The sequence below is a fragment of the Camelus ferus genome, chromosome 16 (genome assembly GCF_009834535.1).
Source record: "Camelus ferus isolate YT-003-E chromosome 16, BCGSAC_Cfer_1.0, whole genome shotgun sequence".
Classification (NCBI taxonomy): Eukaryota; Metazoa; Chordata; class Mammalia; order Artiodactyla; family Camelidae; genus Camelus; species Camelus ferus.
Window position 1 is genome coordinate 23,451,042 of NC_045711.1, and position 18,264 is coordinate 23,469,305.

The following is an 18,264-nucleotide window of genomic DNA, read 5'->3' on the forward strand; positions in this document are numbered from 1 at the left end:
ACAGCCAGTGTTTGCCGGGACTCACTCTGCACCAGGCGCCACTGCAAGCGCCTTCCGTGCACCAACTCAGGGAACATCACAGCCACCGTATACGGCAGGTACTGCCAGCATCCCCGTTTCACAGATGAGGAAATTGAGGCCTACGGTGCTTTTGTCACTTACTGTGGTCACAGAGCTCGTGAATGGCAGGAAGGCAGACTTTGCAAGCCAGGTCCTTCAGGACCAAAGAAAAGGGGAAAGAAACGTAGGTTTCCTACAGCAAAGACCCAGGAAGTGCCAGATGCTGGGGCTCCAGCCCCTCCCTGGGAACTGCCAGGAGGCAATGCCACCCAGCCAGCTGGAAAGGCCTGCTGACTGCATTAGCATCTTAATCTCCATCAAGTCCTGAGAAAAGGAGTCTATAGGCCAAGCTGGGCCACAAGCTGAGGAGTCCAGATTCCAGGGCTCTCTCAGGATTGTTTACAGGTCCCCCAGGATACTGGTGCTGAGGAAGGCAAACCCTGGCACCCCAGAGGCCCCGTACACCTGGTGGCCCAGTCAAAGCTCCTAGACGCATCAATGCCAAGCAGATATCAAAATGCCCATCCTCACTCTAAAACCCCCCCTCCACAAGGCCCCAGGAAGGATCGACAGAATCCACAGGGGCCTCAAAGATGACTCCCCATGCTGGTAGAAGAGGTCCAGCACAGGGAGGCGCTGCTGTTGACCAGCTCAGGAAAGGCGGGCCAAGGACAGAACAGGGCAGCAGTGGACCTGGACGCCAGACGCGTACAGAGGCAGGCAGGCCTCGGAGAAGAAACTGCTCTGGAGAAAGATGTTAAAGAAATGGCTCTAAGAACGATCTTGAGAAAGAAGAACAGAGCTGGAGGTATCACTTCAGACTATACTACAAAGCTACAGTGATCAAAATGGTATGGTACTAGCACAAAAACAGACACATGGATCAATGCAACAGAGGAGAGACAGCTCAGAAATAAACCTACATGTTTATGGTCAATTAAGTTAAGAATATATAATGGAGTAAAGACAGTCTCTTACATAAATAATGCTGGGAAAACTGGACAGCTACATGTAAAAGAATGAAATTAGAACATTCTCTCACACCATATGCAAAAATAAACACAAAATGGATTAAAGGCCTAAATGTAAGACCGGAAACCATAAAACTCCTAGAGGAAAACATAGGCAGAACACTGTTTGACATAAATGGTAGCAGTATTTTTTGGATCCATCTCCTAAAGCAAGGGAAGTAAAAGCAAAAATAAACAAATGAGACCTAATTAAACCTAAAAGCTTTTGCACCAAAGGACCAAGGAAACCACTGGCAAAACAAAAATATCATCTACTGAATAGGAGAAAATATTTGCAAATAATATGACAGATAAGGAACTAATGTCTAACAGATATAAACAGCTCATACAACTCAACATTAAAAAAAAAACTTGATTAAAAAATGGGCAGAAGACCCAAATAGACATTTTTCCAAAGAGGAAATGCAGATGGCCAACAGGCACATGAAAAGATGCTCAGCATCGCCAACCATCAGGGAAACACAAATCAAAACCACAGTGAGACATCACCTCGCACTTGTCAGAATGGTCATCATCAAAAAGAACAGAAATAACCAGCGTTGGCGAGGATGTGGAGAGAAGGCACCCTTGTGCCCTGTTGGTGGGAATGTAAATTGGCGCAGCCGCTGTGGAAAACAGTGTGGAGGTTTCTCAAAAAGCTAAAAATGGAACTAATATGACCCAGCAATTCCACTCCTGGGTATATATCCGAAAAAAATAAGAACACTAATTCAAAAAGATACATGCACCCCAATGCTCAGAGCAGCGTTAGTTATAACAACCAAGATACGGAAACAACCTAAGTATCCACCAACAGGTGAATGAATAAAGAAGATGTGATTACACGCACAGTGGAATATTACTCAACAATAAAAAGAACGAAATTTTGCCATTTGCAGCAACACGGATGGATTTGGAGGGTATTATGCTAAGTGAAGTAAGTCAGACAAAGACAAAGACTGTACTGTATCACTCATATGTGGAATATAAAGAACACAACAAAGTAGTGAATGTAACAACAAGAAGCAGACCCACAGATCTAGAGAACAAACTAGTGGTTACCAGTGGGGACAGGGGCACTGTAGGAGTAGGGGATTAAGAGGTACAAACTATGACGCATAAAGCAAGCTACAAGACGGCGGGGAGGGTGTAGCTCAGTGGGAGAGCGCGTGCTTAGCATGCACAAGGCCCTGGGTTCCATCCCCAGTACCTCCATTAAAAACAAACGAATAAATATATAAACCTAATCATCCCCTCCCAAAAAATAAAATAAAATAAGTACAAGGATATATTGTACAACACAGGGAATATAGCCAATGTTTTGTAATAACTATAAATGGAGTATAACCTTTAACAATTGTGAATCACTATATATTATACACCTGTAACTTATATAACATTGTACATCAACTATATTTCAATTTTTTAAAATGGCTACAAACAATAACAGTAGAAAAAGATCCTGGGGTCCTAGTGGACCAGGACTATAACGATTTATTCAACAAATATTTATTGAGCGCCTACTACGTAGTAATTAACAAACAGAAGACACTATAGGCTTGAGATCAGTCTGAATGAAAACAGTGGTGGCACACAAGAACATGAAGTTCATTTATTCAAATGTTTATCAGCCAAAACTTCCAGGCAGATTCAGTCACCCCTTATAGGCAAGGAACCCAGGGAGGAAGTTTAAAAAAAAAAAAAGATCAAGGGCGGGAAAAGAAAAAGAGCAAAGGTTCTGAGCAGCTGGTCTCCATCCCTGAGCCTGAGGGGAAAGCTGCAGGAAAGCTGCGAGGGGGCAGGGGTGGGCGGGGAGATAAGGGGCCTCCTTCGATGCAGGGCTTTGAAGCATCTTTTGGCATCTTTTCCCGTTTACCAGATTCCGCTTTTCCTTGTGTCCCCGCTGACCTGCTCAAGCCACTACAAACTCCCCATAAATGTCATGGGGGAACTTCCTGTTCCCTTCTAAAGATGGAAACACTGAATATAAACGACTGAATTTTGCAAATGTGTGCGGGCGCAGGGATCGAGTCATGAATTTTAAAAGCGCACAGGGTTCGCCTAATTCGATAAGTAATTCCAAATCGAATTACACTTCACACTTTGTACAGGGCAGGAAGCGTCTCCCCTGGCCTGATCAGGAACCAGGAGGCCAGAAATCTGAGCCTCTGCCCTCTGGCCTGAAAGCCGGCTTACACATCCAGCACAAAGGCGCGGGCCTCGCAAATGCGAGGGGCTGAATCTTTCTCCCCCTCACCCCCTGCTGGAGCTCTGGCCCTTTCCCAAGAGGAGACCCAAAACGAAGTTGCAGTTTTACAGTTTCTGTGCAAGGAGAGGGCTGGGCGGAAGAGTTCCCACGACCCCACGCCCCTTGCAGGGCCCAGGAGGGGACGCAGCAGGAGCGGCGCCCGTCCAGGCCCGACTCTATTCTCTCAGGGGCCCGAGGCGCCCCAAAGTCGGGGGAGAGGAGGTTCCCCACTTCTCCTGCCTGTCCTTTCCTCTCGCCAAACCCTTTAAAGCAAACCTCTCCTCTATTGTCCGGGAAGGAATCTCAAGAAGCCCTCCATTTCTGCCAACACAGTTCCAATCGGCCCCAGTCGGCAGAGGCAAATCTGGACGGCGTCCAGCTCGCAGCCCGCCGCCCCTCCCCTCCTGGAAGAGGCCCCCTTCTGTTCTTTCTTTTCCAGCCCGCCTCCTCCTCCTCCTTCTCCTCCTCCTCCTCCAGCCCAGTTCCTCACCCGGGCTCGGCGGCCTACTGAGACATCAATCTTGGGTCGGTTGGGTCGGAGCAGGCTCTAACCTGCACGCCGTGCTATTCACTTCCTAAAAAGCTGCAGGCAGAACGGACGCCTCAGGGAAGGCCAGGGACAAGGCCTCTGACTTCCTGTGTCAAGGGATGTAGCTTTTATTCCATGTTCCACTGCCCACTCGCCTTGCAGGAGCAGGAGCAGGGAATGTGCCCTGAAGCCACCTCCCACTCCAGGGAACCTTCCAGCATCACGATGGGTCCCTACCCCAAGGCAAACCCAGAATCCAGCCCCCGGCCAGGCCAGCCCGCCCACCAAGTCCGAAGTGGACGGCCACAGAGATTCCGTTAGCTCTTGGCAAATGTTTGCAAAGTTTAAAAAGAGAAAGAAAAGATCCTCCCCCGAGGATGAGTGGAAACTGGCCATTTGTCATAGGGTGGAATTTCCTCTTATCAGGGATGTCCCCCTAAGGGGGGAGGGTGGGCAGAGCCTCCTCGCCCCCAGCCCCCTCTCTATCAGCGGGACTGTCAGCAGATGCACACCAGAGCTCGCTGGTAAAACCCGGACAGAGGCTGGGTGTGATGGGGGCTCCACCTCCCACAACTGATGAAATCATTTAAAATAACAAAAAAATGAGACGGGGTCTCTGGGGTGCAACTGGGCGTCCCCCTGCCAGGAGCTATGTAGGAAGCGAGCCTTTCCCCCAAAGATACCAAGCAATTCCCTTCTCCTGTGCAGATCTGCTCGGGCTCCGCGAGGCTAAGACCTCCCTTGGCCCCAGGTGGCTTCAGGCAGGCAGAGGGGCAGCGGCTGAAGGCAGGGCCAGGGAGGGGGCCAAGCAGGGAGGGGTGAATCCTGGACCAGGACTGGAAGCCTGACCCATGACCCCTTAAGGAGGGAGGACACCTCATATGACTGGCTGGAGGGTCCGGAAAGGTTGAGGGTGGTGGGGAGGGAAGGGCCAGCAGCTCTGGACCATTTTGAATCACGTCGCCCATCCACTGGCAGCTCCGGCTCTGGGCCGATGCGAGGTGGGAGAGCTGGCGCTGCATCATATTCTCTCGCCACCTCAGCTTCCTCCTGCTCAGGAGGGCGGGGGTCAGGATGCAGTGGGAGCCTGCAAGACCCCTCTCATGGCTCCCTCCCGGTTGGCTCTGCAGACAGCCCACCTGGACTTTGCCTACCTGCCTGCAGGGCTGCTCAGAACCCTGCAAGTCGCCAGAAAGACCCCACTGGTCCCCGCCCCACGCAACCTCCAGCCCCCGCCCCGCCCCGCCCCGCTCTCCCCCGGGAGGACTTGGCCGAGGGAGCACTTGGCCGAGGGAGCACTTGGCCGAGGGAGCACTTGGCCGAGCGGATGAGCCAAAGCAGGCCTGTGAAACCTTCCGACACACCCTGAGGCTTCCGAGGGCACCACCCACGACTTCAAACGCTCTCTGAAGTGAAGATGGAGACGGATGGCCGGCCTATCCAAGCAGTCTCCAGACACACACGCACCCGTCTCCCTCAGGCTCACCCCCAGAAAAAAGCAGCGTGTGTGGGCAGCTGCCCGGCCACCCTCGGGACACACATCCATCATCCCTGAAACGCAGCCCCAGGGGAGAGGCTGGCCAGGGGCAGGGGCACACACGTCCCTGAGAAGCGGGCAGGGCCCATCTCCCCACAGCGCCCACACTGCGGCGTGAAGCCGGGGTGCCTCTCTGGACTCGGGGTTCCAATCAGACGGAGCAGCTGGTCCGCTGCAGAGAAGAGCACACAGGGGCCACCCCAACTTGCAGGGATGGAGCCTCCAACCACCCAGCTTTTCCTTTCCCCAAATGTCCTTTTCCCTCGGCTTCTGCAAGGCCTCTGGTGGTTTCCCTTCTCTGGCTCTGGTGAGCGGTTTTCGGCCACCTCGCTGGTTCTTCCACCTACAGAATCAGGCCCGGTCCCCAGCTGGACACACTCCCCAGTGACTCTGTCCATCCCCTGGGCATCAAGTGCCAGCCTCTGTCCAGATTCACATACCAGTGCCAACCTGACCTTCCCCTTGAGTCCATCGTGACTCAGCAGAGACGTCCCACGGTGCCAGGCCCCCTGCCCAAAGGTATCTGTGGCCCCCGCCCCAGTGAGGTCTGGATGCCTCACACTGAACACCCCCAAACTGAACCCACCCTCCAAGCCCATCTCCCCATCCTAATGGCATCTCCAGGCATCCGGTTCTTATAGCTAGACATCCCAGGCCCAGCCTTGGTCCCGCCCTTCCCATCACCCCAAATCCAATCATCCATCCCAAAGTCCTATCAATTCGAATCCAATACACCTGCAGGCAGTCGCTTTGCCTCCCACCTCCACAGCTCCCCAAATCCAAGCCATCACCATAACTGCCGTCCCCCACCCTCCCAAGAAGCCTGTTTAAAACAAATTGATCATGTCATTCCCCTGCTTGAAACCCTGCCTAGTTCTCCCTGCACCTGAGGTAACGCAGGAGCCAGAGGCTTCAGAATCCTGGGGCTAGGATTCTGTTCCAACCCAGACTCGCTGTGTGACCCTGAGCAAGTAACTTAACCTCTCTGTACCTCAGTTTTCTTATGTGTAAAATGAGACACTAATACTTGTCTCCTAAGAGTGCAATAAGGCCCAAACGAGATACTTACAGAGCACAGAGTACAGTGCCCGGCACGGTAGATGCTCTAAGTTTTTGTTAATAAGATACAAGCCCACGCCCGGTTCTCCAGCCGTGATCTGCGTACCATCTCCCTGTCTCCTTGCCGTTTGTCGAACAAACAAACAAGGCTCTTCAGAGAGGTTCTCCCTCGGTGCGGCTCCGGGGGACACCCCTTGGGTCTCTCAGTTCCCTTCCCACATGGCCCTGCTCACAACTAGTATTTGCAGATTTTGTCTTCCTCTGCTGAACGCTCGGGTCTGTCTCCATCACTGCTCACAAAACCTTACACATTGAAGCACTCAGAAAGTAAGACTTTGGTTGAATGAACAAATGAATGAATGAAAAGTGAGCTCCCTGTCCTTCCCTCCTGCCCTCCTCTCTTCCCAGAGTGTCACGGGGCGGCTACTGCTCTCCAGGTCAATCCAGGTGGTGCCTCTCCAGCCCCGGCCCCTCTGTGACGTTCCTGCCGTGCTGGCCTGCATCCTTTCCCACGGGCTTCCCCTGGCTTTCAGTTCGTGGCAGCATGTGAATGAGATGTGAACAATTTCCGGTTTCCATCCTCCTCCTGGAGGCACAAAGCGGCGGAAGGATGGATGGACTTCCTGGGACAGCGCCTGCCCGTTCAGGAAATTTTGCTCAGGAAATTGGGGGCGGGGGTAGAGGTGCCTAACAGGGCGGGGAGGCTAGACGGCCCCTAATCTGTATCCCCATCCTCACCCACCCCAAACGGGGGGCCCGTGGCTTCTCTCCCAGAAGCACAGATGTAGTTTGAGGCAGGCAGGGTAGGTGGGCAGGGCGTTCAGGTCAGAACAGGGCTCACCCTGGGCTCTGTGCCAACTGTGAAGCGCCAGCCACGCCACTACCCCTGCTGCAGCTGGCCTGGCAGTGCCACACCAAGGAGTGGGTCCCCTGCGTGGAAGGACCAGGCCACCCATCCCTAGGCATCCATTAATTTGCTGTCCAGCAGTTAAATGTGACATATCACCAGCCCAAACTTAAGAGTGATTTGGTCAGCTGGCAGAGAGAATTTATTAGTCAAGACACACTCACAGGCTCTGTAGAAGTCCCAAAATGTACCCAGTCCTGGCCCCCAAGAGCTCAGCCAGGAACACAAGAGGCGGGACAGGGCCATCAGAGGAGTGCTGACCGCCGGGTGCGCCGCACTTTACAGTTTACTAAGCACCCAGATTTCTTTATCGCATCCTCGCCTTCACGTCCTTCCTTAGAGTCTGCATTTCCTGCGGTAATTAGCTGAGACTTTTGAAATCGGACCAGAATAACAAGAACTGCACTAACAACACGTCCTTATACAAGTTGAGACGCAAGACAGTTAAGGGAGGGGGCACACTTGTCCCCGGGGCCCCCCACACTTGCCAGGCTCCAGCATGCCCTCCCCTGCCCACAGGCAGACCCCGACCCACCCGTGCACCCTCCGCACCCGGGGGGGACCTACCGTGGATGGAAAATGCCCAGCGTCTCCCACCCGCTCATCTGTGCCACAATCAGCACACAACCTGGAGGCCCCGAGGGTGGGAGCCTGTACCCTCCCAGGTCTCCCAGCCAGCCGCTCCGGGAAGGACTCACATTCATATGGTAATTTCTGCCTGCGAACTGGGAACTGGCGAGGAGCAGAGGCCCCTCCAGCTGCAGGCGGGGAGGGTGGGGAGGGCCGGGAGGAGGACGGAGGGGGCCTGACGGCCTGGCCGCTGGGCCTGGCATGCTCACAGGCTGCGACGCCGAGAGTAGACATCGTGGGACAGCCTGTGAGGCCAAACTCGGGCTGCTGGGGGGGAGCGGGCGCCCAGGTGTGTTGCAGGGCTGGGCCTTTGCTGGGTGCACTGATGTTGTGGTCTAAAATGACAACCAACATGGGGAGGGAACAGCTCAGCAGCAGAGCGCAGAGGTCCTGGGTTCAATCCCCAGGACCTCTATTAAAACAAACAAACAAATAAATAAATAAACCTACTCCCCTGCAAAAAACTCCCAAAAAAACTCTCAAAAAATATTTTTAAAAATGACAGCCAGGATGCATTCCCTCCACAGCTTAACTTTTCTGTGAGTGAGGCACAGAAGAGTCCAGAAACACCCTAGCATGTTGCTCCTGTGAGAATGGGACAGCTGCAGCTGCCCTCACCCCCTCCCTGGATCTCAGCGCAGCCCCCAGCATTTCCACCCTCCCAGAAAGGAAACGCCTGCCCCCAACCCCCTACCCCAAGGCCAAGGCTGCAAGGGAAGGCGGCCATCCTCTCCCCCACCTTCCCATGGGGCTGGGGTACGCCAAGCCCACCCAGTCTGTTCACCCACTTCCTCTCTCACACCGAAGCGGCTAGCTCACTGCCACGCGCTTCCCTGCCTCCGCAAACCTCCCATTTCCCCTTTCTGCCTTGTTCTGGGCCCAAGGAAACTGGAAGTCAGCGGCAGGACCCAGCTGCAGACCCAAATGGCTCCTCTGCTCCCGACCTCCACCCGCATCTCATCCACACGTGGATTCCACACTGATTCCTCCTGTTCCCGGGAGCTTGACCCTGGACCCAGAGTGAAACCAAAGGACCCACAGCAAACCGCACAGAGACACAGATTTGAGACAGGATACAAAGATGCTCACAGCACCGGGTTCCGGGCCCAAGGGACCAACAGCCCACCCCCACCCAGGGCCGTGTGGGTGAGCCAAACTCTCCCACGTGACCCGGCACCGCCCCAAGAGAAGTGAAAACACATGTCCAAACCTGGACACCAGTGTTCCCTGCAGCGTGACTGACGAGAGCTACAAAGTGGACACAGCCCTAACGCCCATCACCCGATGAGTGGAAAGCAGGCGCGGTGCAGCGCACAGTGGAATAGCACTCAGCCAGGAGCTGGAGGAAGCACGGACACGTCACACGCGGCTGAAGCTTGAAAACATCACGCAAAGTGAAAAGAAGGCAGGCACAAAAGGCCGCCTACTACATGACTGCACTTACAGAAGGCACCTAGAACAGGCAAATTCCTGGAGAGAGAAAGTAGACTGGTGCTGGGCGGGCGCTGGGAGCAGGGAGCTGGGAATGGGAAGTGAGCGCCAGTGGGGGACGGGGTGGCGGTAGGGGGATAAAAATGATCTGGAATTAACGGTGATGGTTGCCTAACTTTGTGGCTATCCTGAAAACCACTGAATTGTACACTTTAAAAGAGTGAATTTTATGGAATACGAATTACGTTGCAGTAAAGTTGTTTTCAAGAAACTGTGAGCTCCGGAGTGAATCTGAGACGGTCTTTCTGGTCCACGGCCGGCCCCCAGCGCAGGGCCAGCATCCAGCCTACACGTGCCCCCCACAACTTCAATTCTGCAACCCCGTAGGGGAGGGGGGCTCCTCAGCCCGGTGACTTCTCTACTTGCCCCACCTGCTCCTCACGCCACTTGGGTTTGGAAGGACTCCAGGTGAATTTTTTAAAAAGGGCTTCGGTGCCACGGGCTGGAACCTGTTAAGTCGCAGAATAGGTGGGGAGCAGACCCCTTGCAAATACAGAAGGAAGCCAGCCGTAAACCTCACCCTGAAAGGAGGGGAGGTGGCAATAGAAACACAGCCCATCAGCAGCCAGGAAGGTTGAACTCGACTCACGCCAGGTCTCCAGGCAGGAGGGACAAGAGGGGAAAACCTTTGCTCCCCAAGACACCCACTCAGCCCCTTTCCACGGACCTGAATCGACTGAGCCACCGCCGCCGAAGCAGGACCCAGCCCCGGACCCCTCACCATTCAGGGGCTGAGTCTGGTCAGTCTTCAGCGCAGGTGGCAGGAAATGATGGCCACAGGGCAGCCACTGGATTTCCTGGGCCATCTTGGTAGGACCCCTCCCCCCGCCCTCCACCAGTCTGTTAGAGGCCCGAGTCCTCTTTCCCCCGACCCCAAACCCGAAGGACACCGGAGGAGCCTCGGTGAAAACAAGCCACAATGAGAGGAACCCAGGAAAGCCCCGCTCACAGGGCAGCACAGGCCCCAGAGGGAGAGGGGCCTCTGAGTGGCCCAAGTTTTCATTATAACTGTAGCAGTCGGGTCTCTGGGTGTCCCGTGGGGTTAACTGGCTCCGTACTTCTCAGCCATCCTTGGAGACCCCCATGGTGAGCCGGCAGGGAGCCCGCTCGGGGGCACCCACGGAGCAGGATTTCCCTCACCTCCATCCACCCCACGAACGCCCAAGCTCTCGGGGGACCAACCCCTCATCCCTGACTCACCCGTCTGCCCCACAGCCCTGGAACTGGCCGCAGACAAGGCAGAAACTGAGGCGCGCACAGAGGTCACTGGCCCACGCCTCCGGGGCCCCGTGGGCCAGGCCCTCAAGCACCGTGGCAGCTCGGCGGCTCAGGGCTGCCGAGCAGGTGCCCCCTAAAAGCATCGCTGGATGAATGCACAAGGGAGTGGATGAGTGAACGGCGATGGAGGTGGCTGTGGGCACACAGGCAGGGCCTCAGGAGCCTCGGGGAGATGGGACCGGGCCGTCCAGTTCTCCAGTGAGCCCTGGAGGAGGCTGGGGAGGCAGCCAAGACGTTGGAAAGATGGGAAAGGACAGCTGAGGAGCTTTGTGCCAGGCAAGCAGGAAGCAGGAAGCAGGCATCTGCTGAGGGGGTGCTGTGTGGGGGTGGCACTCACAGACGGGAGCCATTTGAGGAGCAGCTGCGACAACTGCCCTCCCCTCACCACTGCCACTGGGACACGCAGCCCCACGCCTCCCAGGCCCCTTCCTCTGCCCCTGCCCACCACGTTCCTTGCCCACACTCCAGCCCCACTTCAATTTCCTGAACTCAAAACCCCTTTCTTCCCCCTCATCCAGCTCCCGCATCCAAAGAGCCTCAAAGCTGCATGTCAAAGCCTTTGCTGAGTCCCACTGCAAATGAGCTACCTTATCTTAGCTCCCAGAGCTGGCGTAGACTTATCACCTAACTGGGCCGGAAGCTTCTGGAAGACCTGCCTTGTGTGTCTCCCCGCCACCCAGCTCAGCCCAGGGCTGCCATGTGGTCTGCACTTAACCACCCGGGCAACGTACACTTAGCACTTCTCCCTTCCAGGGTCTGGACTAAACATTTCAGTCTGTCTCCCTTCGTCCTCCAGGACACAGGAAATGGGACACTGTCACACGGTCTCTGGACAGAAGACCATGGCTCCGAGGAGGCAACCCCCATGTCTGGGGCCATGTGGCCACGGAGAGGTGCACAAGGACCCAGGCAGTCCATTTGCCCCAGCTGGGAAACTGCTCCCCTAGAACATCTATCGACCTCGCTTGATTTGGGGAGCCTGGGACCAGGCCATCTCAGTGACAATGCCCTGCTGGGAGCACAAAGCAGCCTCTCTGGGTTGGCCCCGGGGGATCCAGGGAGCAGTGGCTGTAATTAGGGTCGCCTTGGGGTAAGGTAGCCTGGAGTAGAAATGGCTCAATTTTTCCCTAAAAAACTAATTTATTTCTAACAAATAAACCTCCTTTCTTCTCCAAGAAGAGTCGAGAGCTACAGGAGATAACTTTCTCACCAACCTCAGTGCTGCTGTGTGACCGCACTGCTTTGCCTCAGTTTTCACATCTGCCAAATGGGGGCAAGAGCTGACCTGGTGTGTTTTAAAAGGAAGCTCTGGGGAGTCCAGGGAGAGGGTGGTCGTGGAGGTGGTGGGTGGCGAGCGGCCACAGCCCAGAGATGGGAAAGGCCCCTTCCCACCCGTTCTCAGGACCTCACAGGCAGCGGGTGACACCAGGGAGAGCCTTCTGTTTTCCCACTTTTTAAACAACTACACTTGAACCAATGGAAAACAAAAACCTTTTAGAACTTGCTCTTTTTCCCACAGGAGGAGGACATTTTGTCATGGAAATGTCCCGACCCATTGCTCCCCTCTGCCCTGGTCCCCACCTGTCCTGTGGGGAGGGAAGCAGCCCCACCAGCTGGCAGCAAAGGTCCCTTAAATGAAAATCCCCAACATGAAGACTGAAGGACCCCAGGCACTGAGTAAACTGTGGTCAGAAGTGCCGGTCGTGGGGATCTGGCCCTGGCAGGCTGATGGCAAAGCTACTGGGGTGACCAGAGTGACAGGCAGCAGCAACCCACCAGCAGAGCATGAGGTTGGCAAAGTGGCCACAATGCCTCTGCTCTGTGGTCTCCATCATCAGATCGGCCGCTGGGGGCAGGTGAATGGGGACAAAAGGTGATGCATCACCCGCCCGTCCCCCCCCCCCAGAGTGGCTGTGACACCCCCATCACCGCTCTCCGCACCCTGTGCCCGCCACCCGTCCCCTGGCTACAGTCAACCACCATTCTCCCTCCGGCTCATCAGGGCCACAGTCCAGCCCCCTGCAGACTTTAGAGGGCCAGCCCTGACACCCAGCAACAGGCAGCTCTTCCTCTGTCCTCAGCAGACAAGGAACAAAAGACTTGGATCCCGTCCTCTGTCCCCTTCGACTCCCCAAGCACCAGGGTGTGGGGGCAGGCCCAGGTCATCTGGTCCAGTCCCCTGCCCCAGGAGAATGTATTCAAATCACCAAAGAAATGCCTCTCTTTGGCCCTTTTCCTTTAAAAATTAAAATGCTCCAAGGAGCGCTCCTGTGCCGAGAGCAGGCAAACAGCATTCCTCGCAGGCTGTCTTGAGCATGTCTTACAGAAACCACAGAGCACTTGGATAAAAGATGAGAAGCTGCGGTCACACGGTGCTGCCGAGCATCCTTTCCAGCGGTAACCAAGCGAGCACTCGGGGCGTCCAGGGCCCGGACAGGGAGAACACACCCCAACACCAGTGCACAGTCCAGTGAAGACACACAGACGGGACACAGGCGTCCCCACCTGGCAAGGGGTGCTCTCCATGCAGGAGGGGGACTCACTTTCCTGCTCCGGGGCAAGGAAACCTTATCTGCTGTCCCTGTCTGGTGACAGGCACCTGGAGCAGGCCTGGGAGATAAGAGATAAGGATCTGGGAGGCGGGAGGAGGGGCAGCAGCGAGAACACACCGGGCACTGGGTGCCTGGCACCGGTGAAGCAGGACAGGGGCTGGCGTCCCCTCTGGGGGGCTCGGGCCAGGGGCAGGGGAACAGAGCAAGGGGTAGACCTCCTTCTCAAAGGCCATGTGGGTGTCGGTGACTGAACCCCAATCCCGAGGTGGGGTTCCAAGGGCAGTCCTGGATGTTCAGACGTTGACATATCACAGATGGGGGTCCCCCACCCCCAGCTTCAGCAGAGTGACAAGAAATCTGGGGCTTCTGCTCTGATCCAGCTACTATGAAAGCGTTTAAAAATCATGTCAGGGCTGGAACAGCCAGGAAGTGAGGAGCCAGCCAGCAGATGGGTCCATCCTCATCCTGAGAGCCCCATGTGCTGAGCTGCCCCCTGCCCCGAAAACCAAGGCCCAGCCCGGCACCCCAGACGCCTCTGGGGTGGAGCAGTTCCCCCAAGCCGATTATGAACGAGGAGCCCAGGTGAGGGCAAGGCGGCCCAGGCACCAGCAGAAAGGCAGAACCGGAGCTCTCTGGGGATTTCAGCGGTGATGAAAGAGAAAGACTAGCAGGTTTGAACTTGGCCCGCCACCCACACCCCAGGGCGGGCTGCTTCGCCTCTGCTCTCCAGCCCCAGAACGAGGCGCCTGGTGAGCTCACTGGGCGGTGGGCCAGCTGGCGGGCTTGCCAGGTGGGGCAAGACGCCATCCCCGTGTAAGCAGACCTGCATCTCCGTGGGGCTCCGAGCCCCGGAGCTGACTGTGCAAGGCCCGCCACCTCGGGAGCGACCCTGGGAAGGCGTCACCAGGCTCCACTGAGCTGAGAACACGTCCCTGCCTGTCCCAGGAACCAGGCTGGCACCCAATAAACAAATCAAAGCTCGGTGCTGGGAGGCAGAAGTCTGGGAACGGAGTCCCAGCCAAGGGCTATGCCTTCTGCTGGCAGCATCTTCCCCAAGACCCAGGCTGCAGGAAGCCAGGCCCCTCCTCCAGGTCCTCAGCACCAGGGTATATCCAGCTCCAACTCCATGTCTTTCTGAAGTTCAGGGGCATCGGTGGCCTAACCCAAGGTTGGGGGTGGGGGGCAGTGCAAGGACAGAGATGGGCAGGGACAGCAGGTGTGGAAGGCTGACCACGGGTCACTGTGGAAGACCCCGGCCAGGGACAAGGCGTGGACAGCAAGCATCTGTCCGCACCCTCAGCACTAAAATAAAGCCCTCCTTTGCACACACGCAACCAATGGGGGACGCCGGTGGTGTGGGGAACCTGGCCCAAGACTGAAATGTGCAGGGGGGGCCCGGCTTCCAGAAAAAGCCTACAGATCTTTGACACTGCAGGAAGCCGGGCACTGCTCGGGCTGGTGGCGGGGCTCTGCTAAGGACAGGGTTTCCCCTTCTCCCGAAGGCGTCTCAGCCCCTAGGAAGCGAGCCTCTTTCCTGCAAAGCCGCCTGCCCTCTCTGACAAGAGCAGCTCAGGCTGGAGATGACATGACAGGAAGTGGGGAGGGCATGGGTGGGGGAGCTGGGGAAGTGGGAGGGGGTGGGGAGGCAAGCCAACCCAGCGGCTCTGGTTGCCCTAACGGGTCAGGGCTTCTGGGGTGAAAGTCCTTGTGAGCCCCGTCCTGGAGGCCTGGGGCAGCAGACCTGGTACTCGGGGAAGGCCCCTCCGGGCCCCGCCAGGCTGGGGGTTGGTGGGGCCCACGACAGCACTGGCTGTGTTCACCTCGTGGCTGCATCCTCCCCATCAGAACGAGGTTCTGTCTCCCCATCTCAGGATGCCTGGTGCCCCCAAGCACAGTAGGTCCTCCCCACAGACCAGCTGAACTGGCCATCACCCCAAAAGAACACAGGCCCCAGGGAACAGAGCCTGGTGGACATACAGACACAGACCAGCAGACCTGACGTATTGCAGGTGCCACCACGTGGAAATGGTGGGGGCATCGGGGAAGCCCGGGGAGCGGGTGTCAGCGACCACACAGGTCCCCCCAAGACAGGTGTTAAGAAGAGGCCTCCTTCCCCAGCCACGTCTTAGCCCAGAAGAGACCCAAGGGGGGAGAGGCACGAATCCACCCCCTGCCCCCACGGGTTGCCAAACAGCAATGACATTGACGTAAACCCCCACAGAGGTCCTAAGTTTTAAGGTAAAGCGACAATGAATGAAGGAGGTGAGCACACACAACTCTGAGGGATTGGGGGGGCCTTTTTCACCCTCCTCCCCTAACAGGTTTCTCTATGCGGGAGCCAAACTGAATTCCAACTCAGGAACCCGCTGTATGGACCGCTGCCGGGCAGCACATTTTTCTGCAGGAAAGGAATGTCAAACTTCTCTTGGGTGAGCAGAGATGCTTCTCCAAACCTCCAACAAAAATGCCAGCAGATTTCACGGCAGAGGAAAGGGAGGGGGACAAGGACGACGGGCAGCAGCCTGGGAGCTGAGTCAAGCCCCAGGGACATTTGGGATGAAGTTTCAGAGCAGATGGCTCACCCGGGGAGCACCTCGGCCCTCCCAGCTCGGGTGCCTGGGCTGACTCGCTGCGCTGGCTGTGGGATTTGAGTCTAGGGGGTTCTCCCAACTTCTCGGCCGGCTTGGCCCAAAAGCCCAGGGGGAGGCATGTCCCCAAGGAGCCGCTTCCTCACCTCTGCTCCTTGGCGTGGCATGGCAGATGCCCTCCCGGGCCCGTGCTTTAGCACAGCAAGGCCTTCCAGCCCCGCGCCCGGCCCACCCACCACCACCTCCCTCCCCTGCCGGCTCCCAGGAACACAAGCCCATCCCAAACACCTCCCAGGAATCCAGACAGGCTGCAGCAGAAACTCCCCGGATCACAATGCCGGCCGCGGACACTTCTGATTCCGGCATTTCTAGCGTCTGTTGAAACTAATCTCCAGCCAGTCCTCTTGCCACCTACCCCTAACGGCTGACCATCTGCAATCTGTCCTGACCATCTGCGATCTGTCCGGGAAGATTTTAAGAGGCAGCGGTGGCCAGTCCACATTTCCTCCCCGTCCTCCTGGAAGTCAGGGAAGCCCCTTGCAAAAGGGAAATAGGGCTCCAAGAAACTCCAGGCCAGAGGAGGGCTTCACCACTCGGGTAGCTGGCCAAATATTTACAAAGACACGGCTGTGGCTCACAAAGCCCTTCTCTTCTGCTCCGCGGCCGAAAATCTGGGCCCCGCGTGGAGACCGAGCTCCCGCCGCCCCTCTCCTGGGGCCCAGGGGGGTTGTTCCGCCAGCTGGGGGGGCCGGGCCTGGGGGTCCCAGGGAGGCGCCGCTCCCAGCCCAGCCATTGGGGGGCTGCCGGGCAGCCATGCCACCTAAGGCCCCCCTGCAAGCGGTGGAGGCTGGAAGGAACAAAGGGAGCGAGGACTCACCCCAGCAGCTGAGTCGGGCTGCGCTGGCCGCCTGAGAGCGCGGCCCGCCCACCGGGTCACATGGCTGGGAGCCGAGCAGAGGATCAAAGGGGCTTTGTGGCCGAGGAACAAGGAGCCTCCCAGAGCGCGGGCAGAGGTAGGGAGGGAGCGAAGTGGCTCCGAGGGGGCAGGGTGAGGGGCACAGAGGTAGTGGGTGGGGTGGGCGGCGAGAAGGGGCGTCCGGCTGCAGCCTGGCACCCACCCCCCACCCCGGGTGCGTTATCCATGCCTAAGGAACACCAAGGAGTTCCCGGGCCAGCCTGAGTCACTCCCAAAAGGAAAGTGACATGGTTTCCAAGGAAGAGATCCAGGAAAGAGAGCTGGACATCCAGCCAGGCTGCCCTCCACCCCTGAAGTCCCTGTGCCTGCAAGTCACCGGCTCCCTCCTCCCAGCCCATCCTCCTGCCTGGGTGATGCCAAGAACCTGCCACTGCCCGCTGCCCATGGGCACCCTCCTTCCCTGCTGCCCCACCTGCTCTGTCTCTGCCAGGTGCACCCCCCACCTGGCCCTGACCCCTAGCAGCTCAGATGACACACCTAGGCCATCAGGCAGCCCCACCTCCACAGAGATGTCGGGGTTTCCGGGCAGCTGGGGGCCAGAGCACAGCCAGCCCCGTTTGCTGTGTGCGGGGGTGGAAGTGACCCCGGAAGGGAGAGGAGAGGTCTGGGGCGGGGGCTGGGGAGGCGGAGGGGCTAGTCAGCTCACCCTGAGCTTTCTTCTTCCTGGAGCCTCTGAACTCCAATCCCAATCAGATCCAGCCCCTGCCTCTCCAGCCCTTAGGGTCTGGGTAAAGAGTTCCGGAGTCTCCTCCTCTCCCCCCTCCCTGCAGGCCCCTGGGAAGAGCTGAGACCCTCAGGGGGTGAGCCAGGGGTGCCCCAGAGGAGGGAGCTGGGCCTGGACACTGGAATAGGCCTGACCCATCCTGTGCCACGACCTCTGACCCCGAGGGAGTGAGTCACTCCCAGGCACAGGCGGGGCCCACTGGGCTCAGGCCAACTCCCACAGGAGGAGAGAGAGCCTGGGGGCCGGACTGACAGTCTTCCTGGGGCAGGGAGTGGTGAGTTCAAGTGCAAGAGAGCCTGAGTGACACCTGGGAAGGCTGTCTGGGAGCCAGGGACACCTGCCAGTCCATGGCCAACCTCCTGCCTCCAGGAGGAAGAATTCCAGCCCAGCCCCCAAGGGCCAGGCCGCACCCAAGGTTTCCCATTTCCAGTCCCCTCACGTGGGTGGTGGGCAAGGCCCAGGCACCCATCCCACCGGCCACACAGCAGGCTGACCACGTCCAAGACCACGTTCCTCAGCGGCCCGCTCTCCCCAGCAGCGGCCGCGCCCACTCCTGACAGCCAGCTTGGCCCCCGATGGCCTCCGAGGTCTGTGGCTTTGCCACAAAGGCCTCAGGGGGCTGAGTCCCACGCCCCTGCCCACGCCCACGCGGAGTGGCCACGCAGTCACCGCTGC

The 18,264-nt window shown here is 57.4% G+C and overlaps 1 protein-coding gene across 8 annotated transcripts in view; it reads right to left on the bottom strand.

The window, feature by feature from the left end:
* SEPTIN9 (septin 9) overlaps positions 1-18,264 on the bottom strand; it is a 151,424-nt gene that overhangs the window by 15,619 nt on the left and 117,541 nt on the right. The window contains exon 1 of one of the 8 annotated variants that reach the window (XM_032456742.1): positions 16,767-16,804. The exons of the other annotated variants lie outside the window; for them this stretch is intronic. The gene's annotated coding sequence lies outside the window, so the exon portion shown is untranslated. Of the gene's footprint in view, positions 1-16,766; positions 16,805-18,264 lie in introns of those variants that run through there. 8 annotated transcript variants of the gene reach the window in all.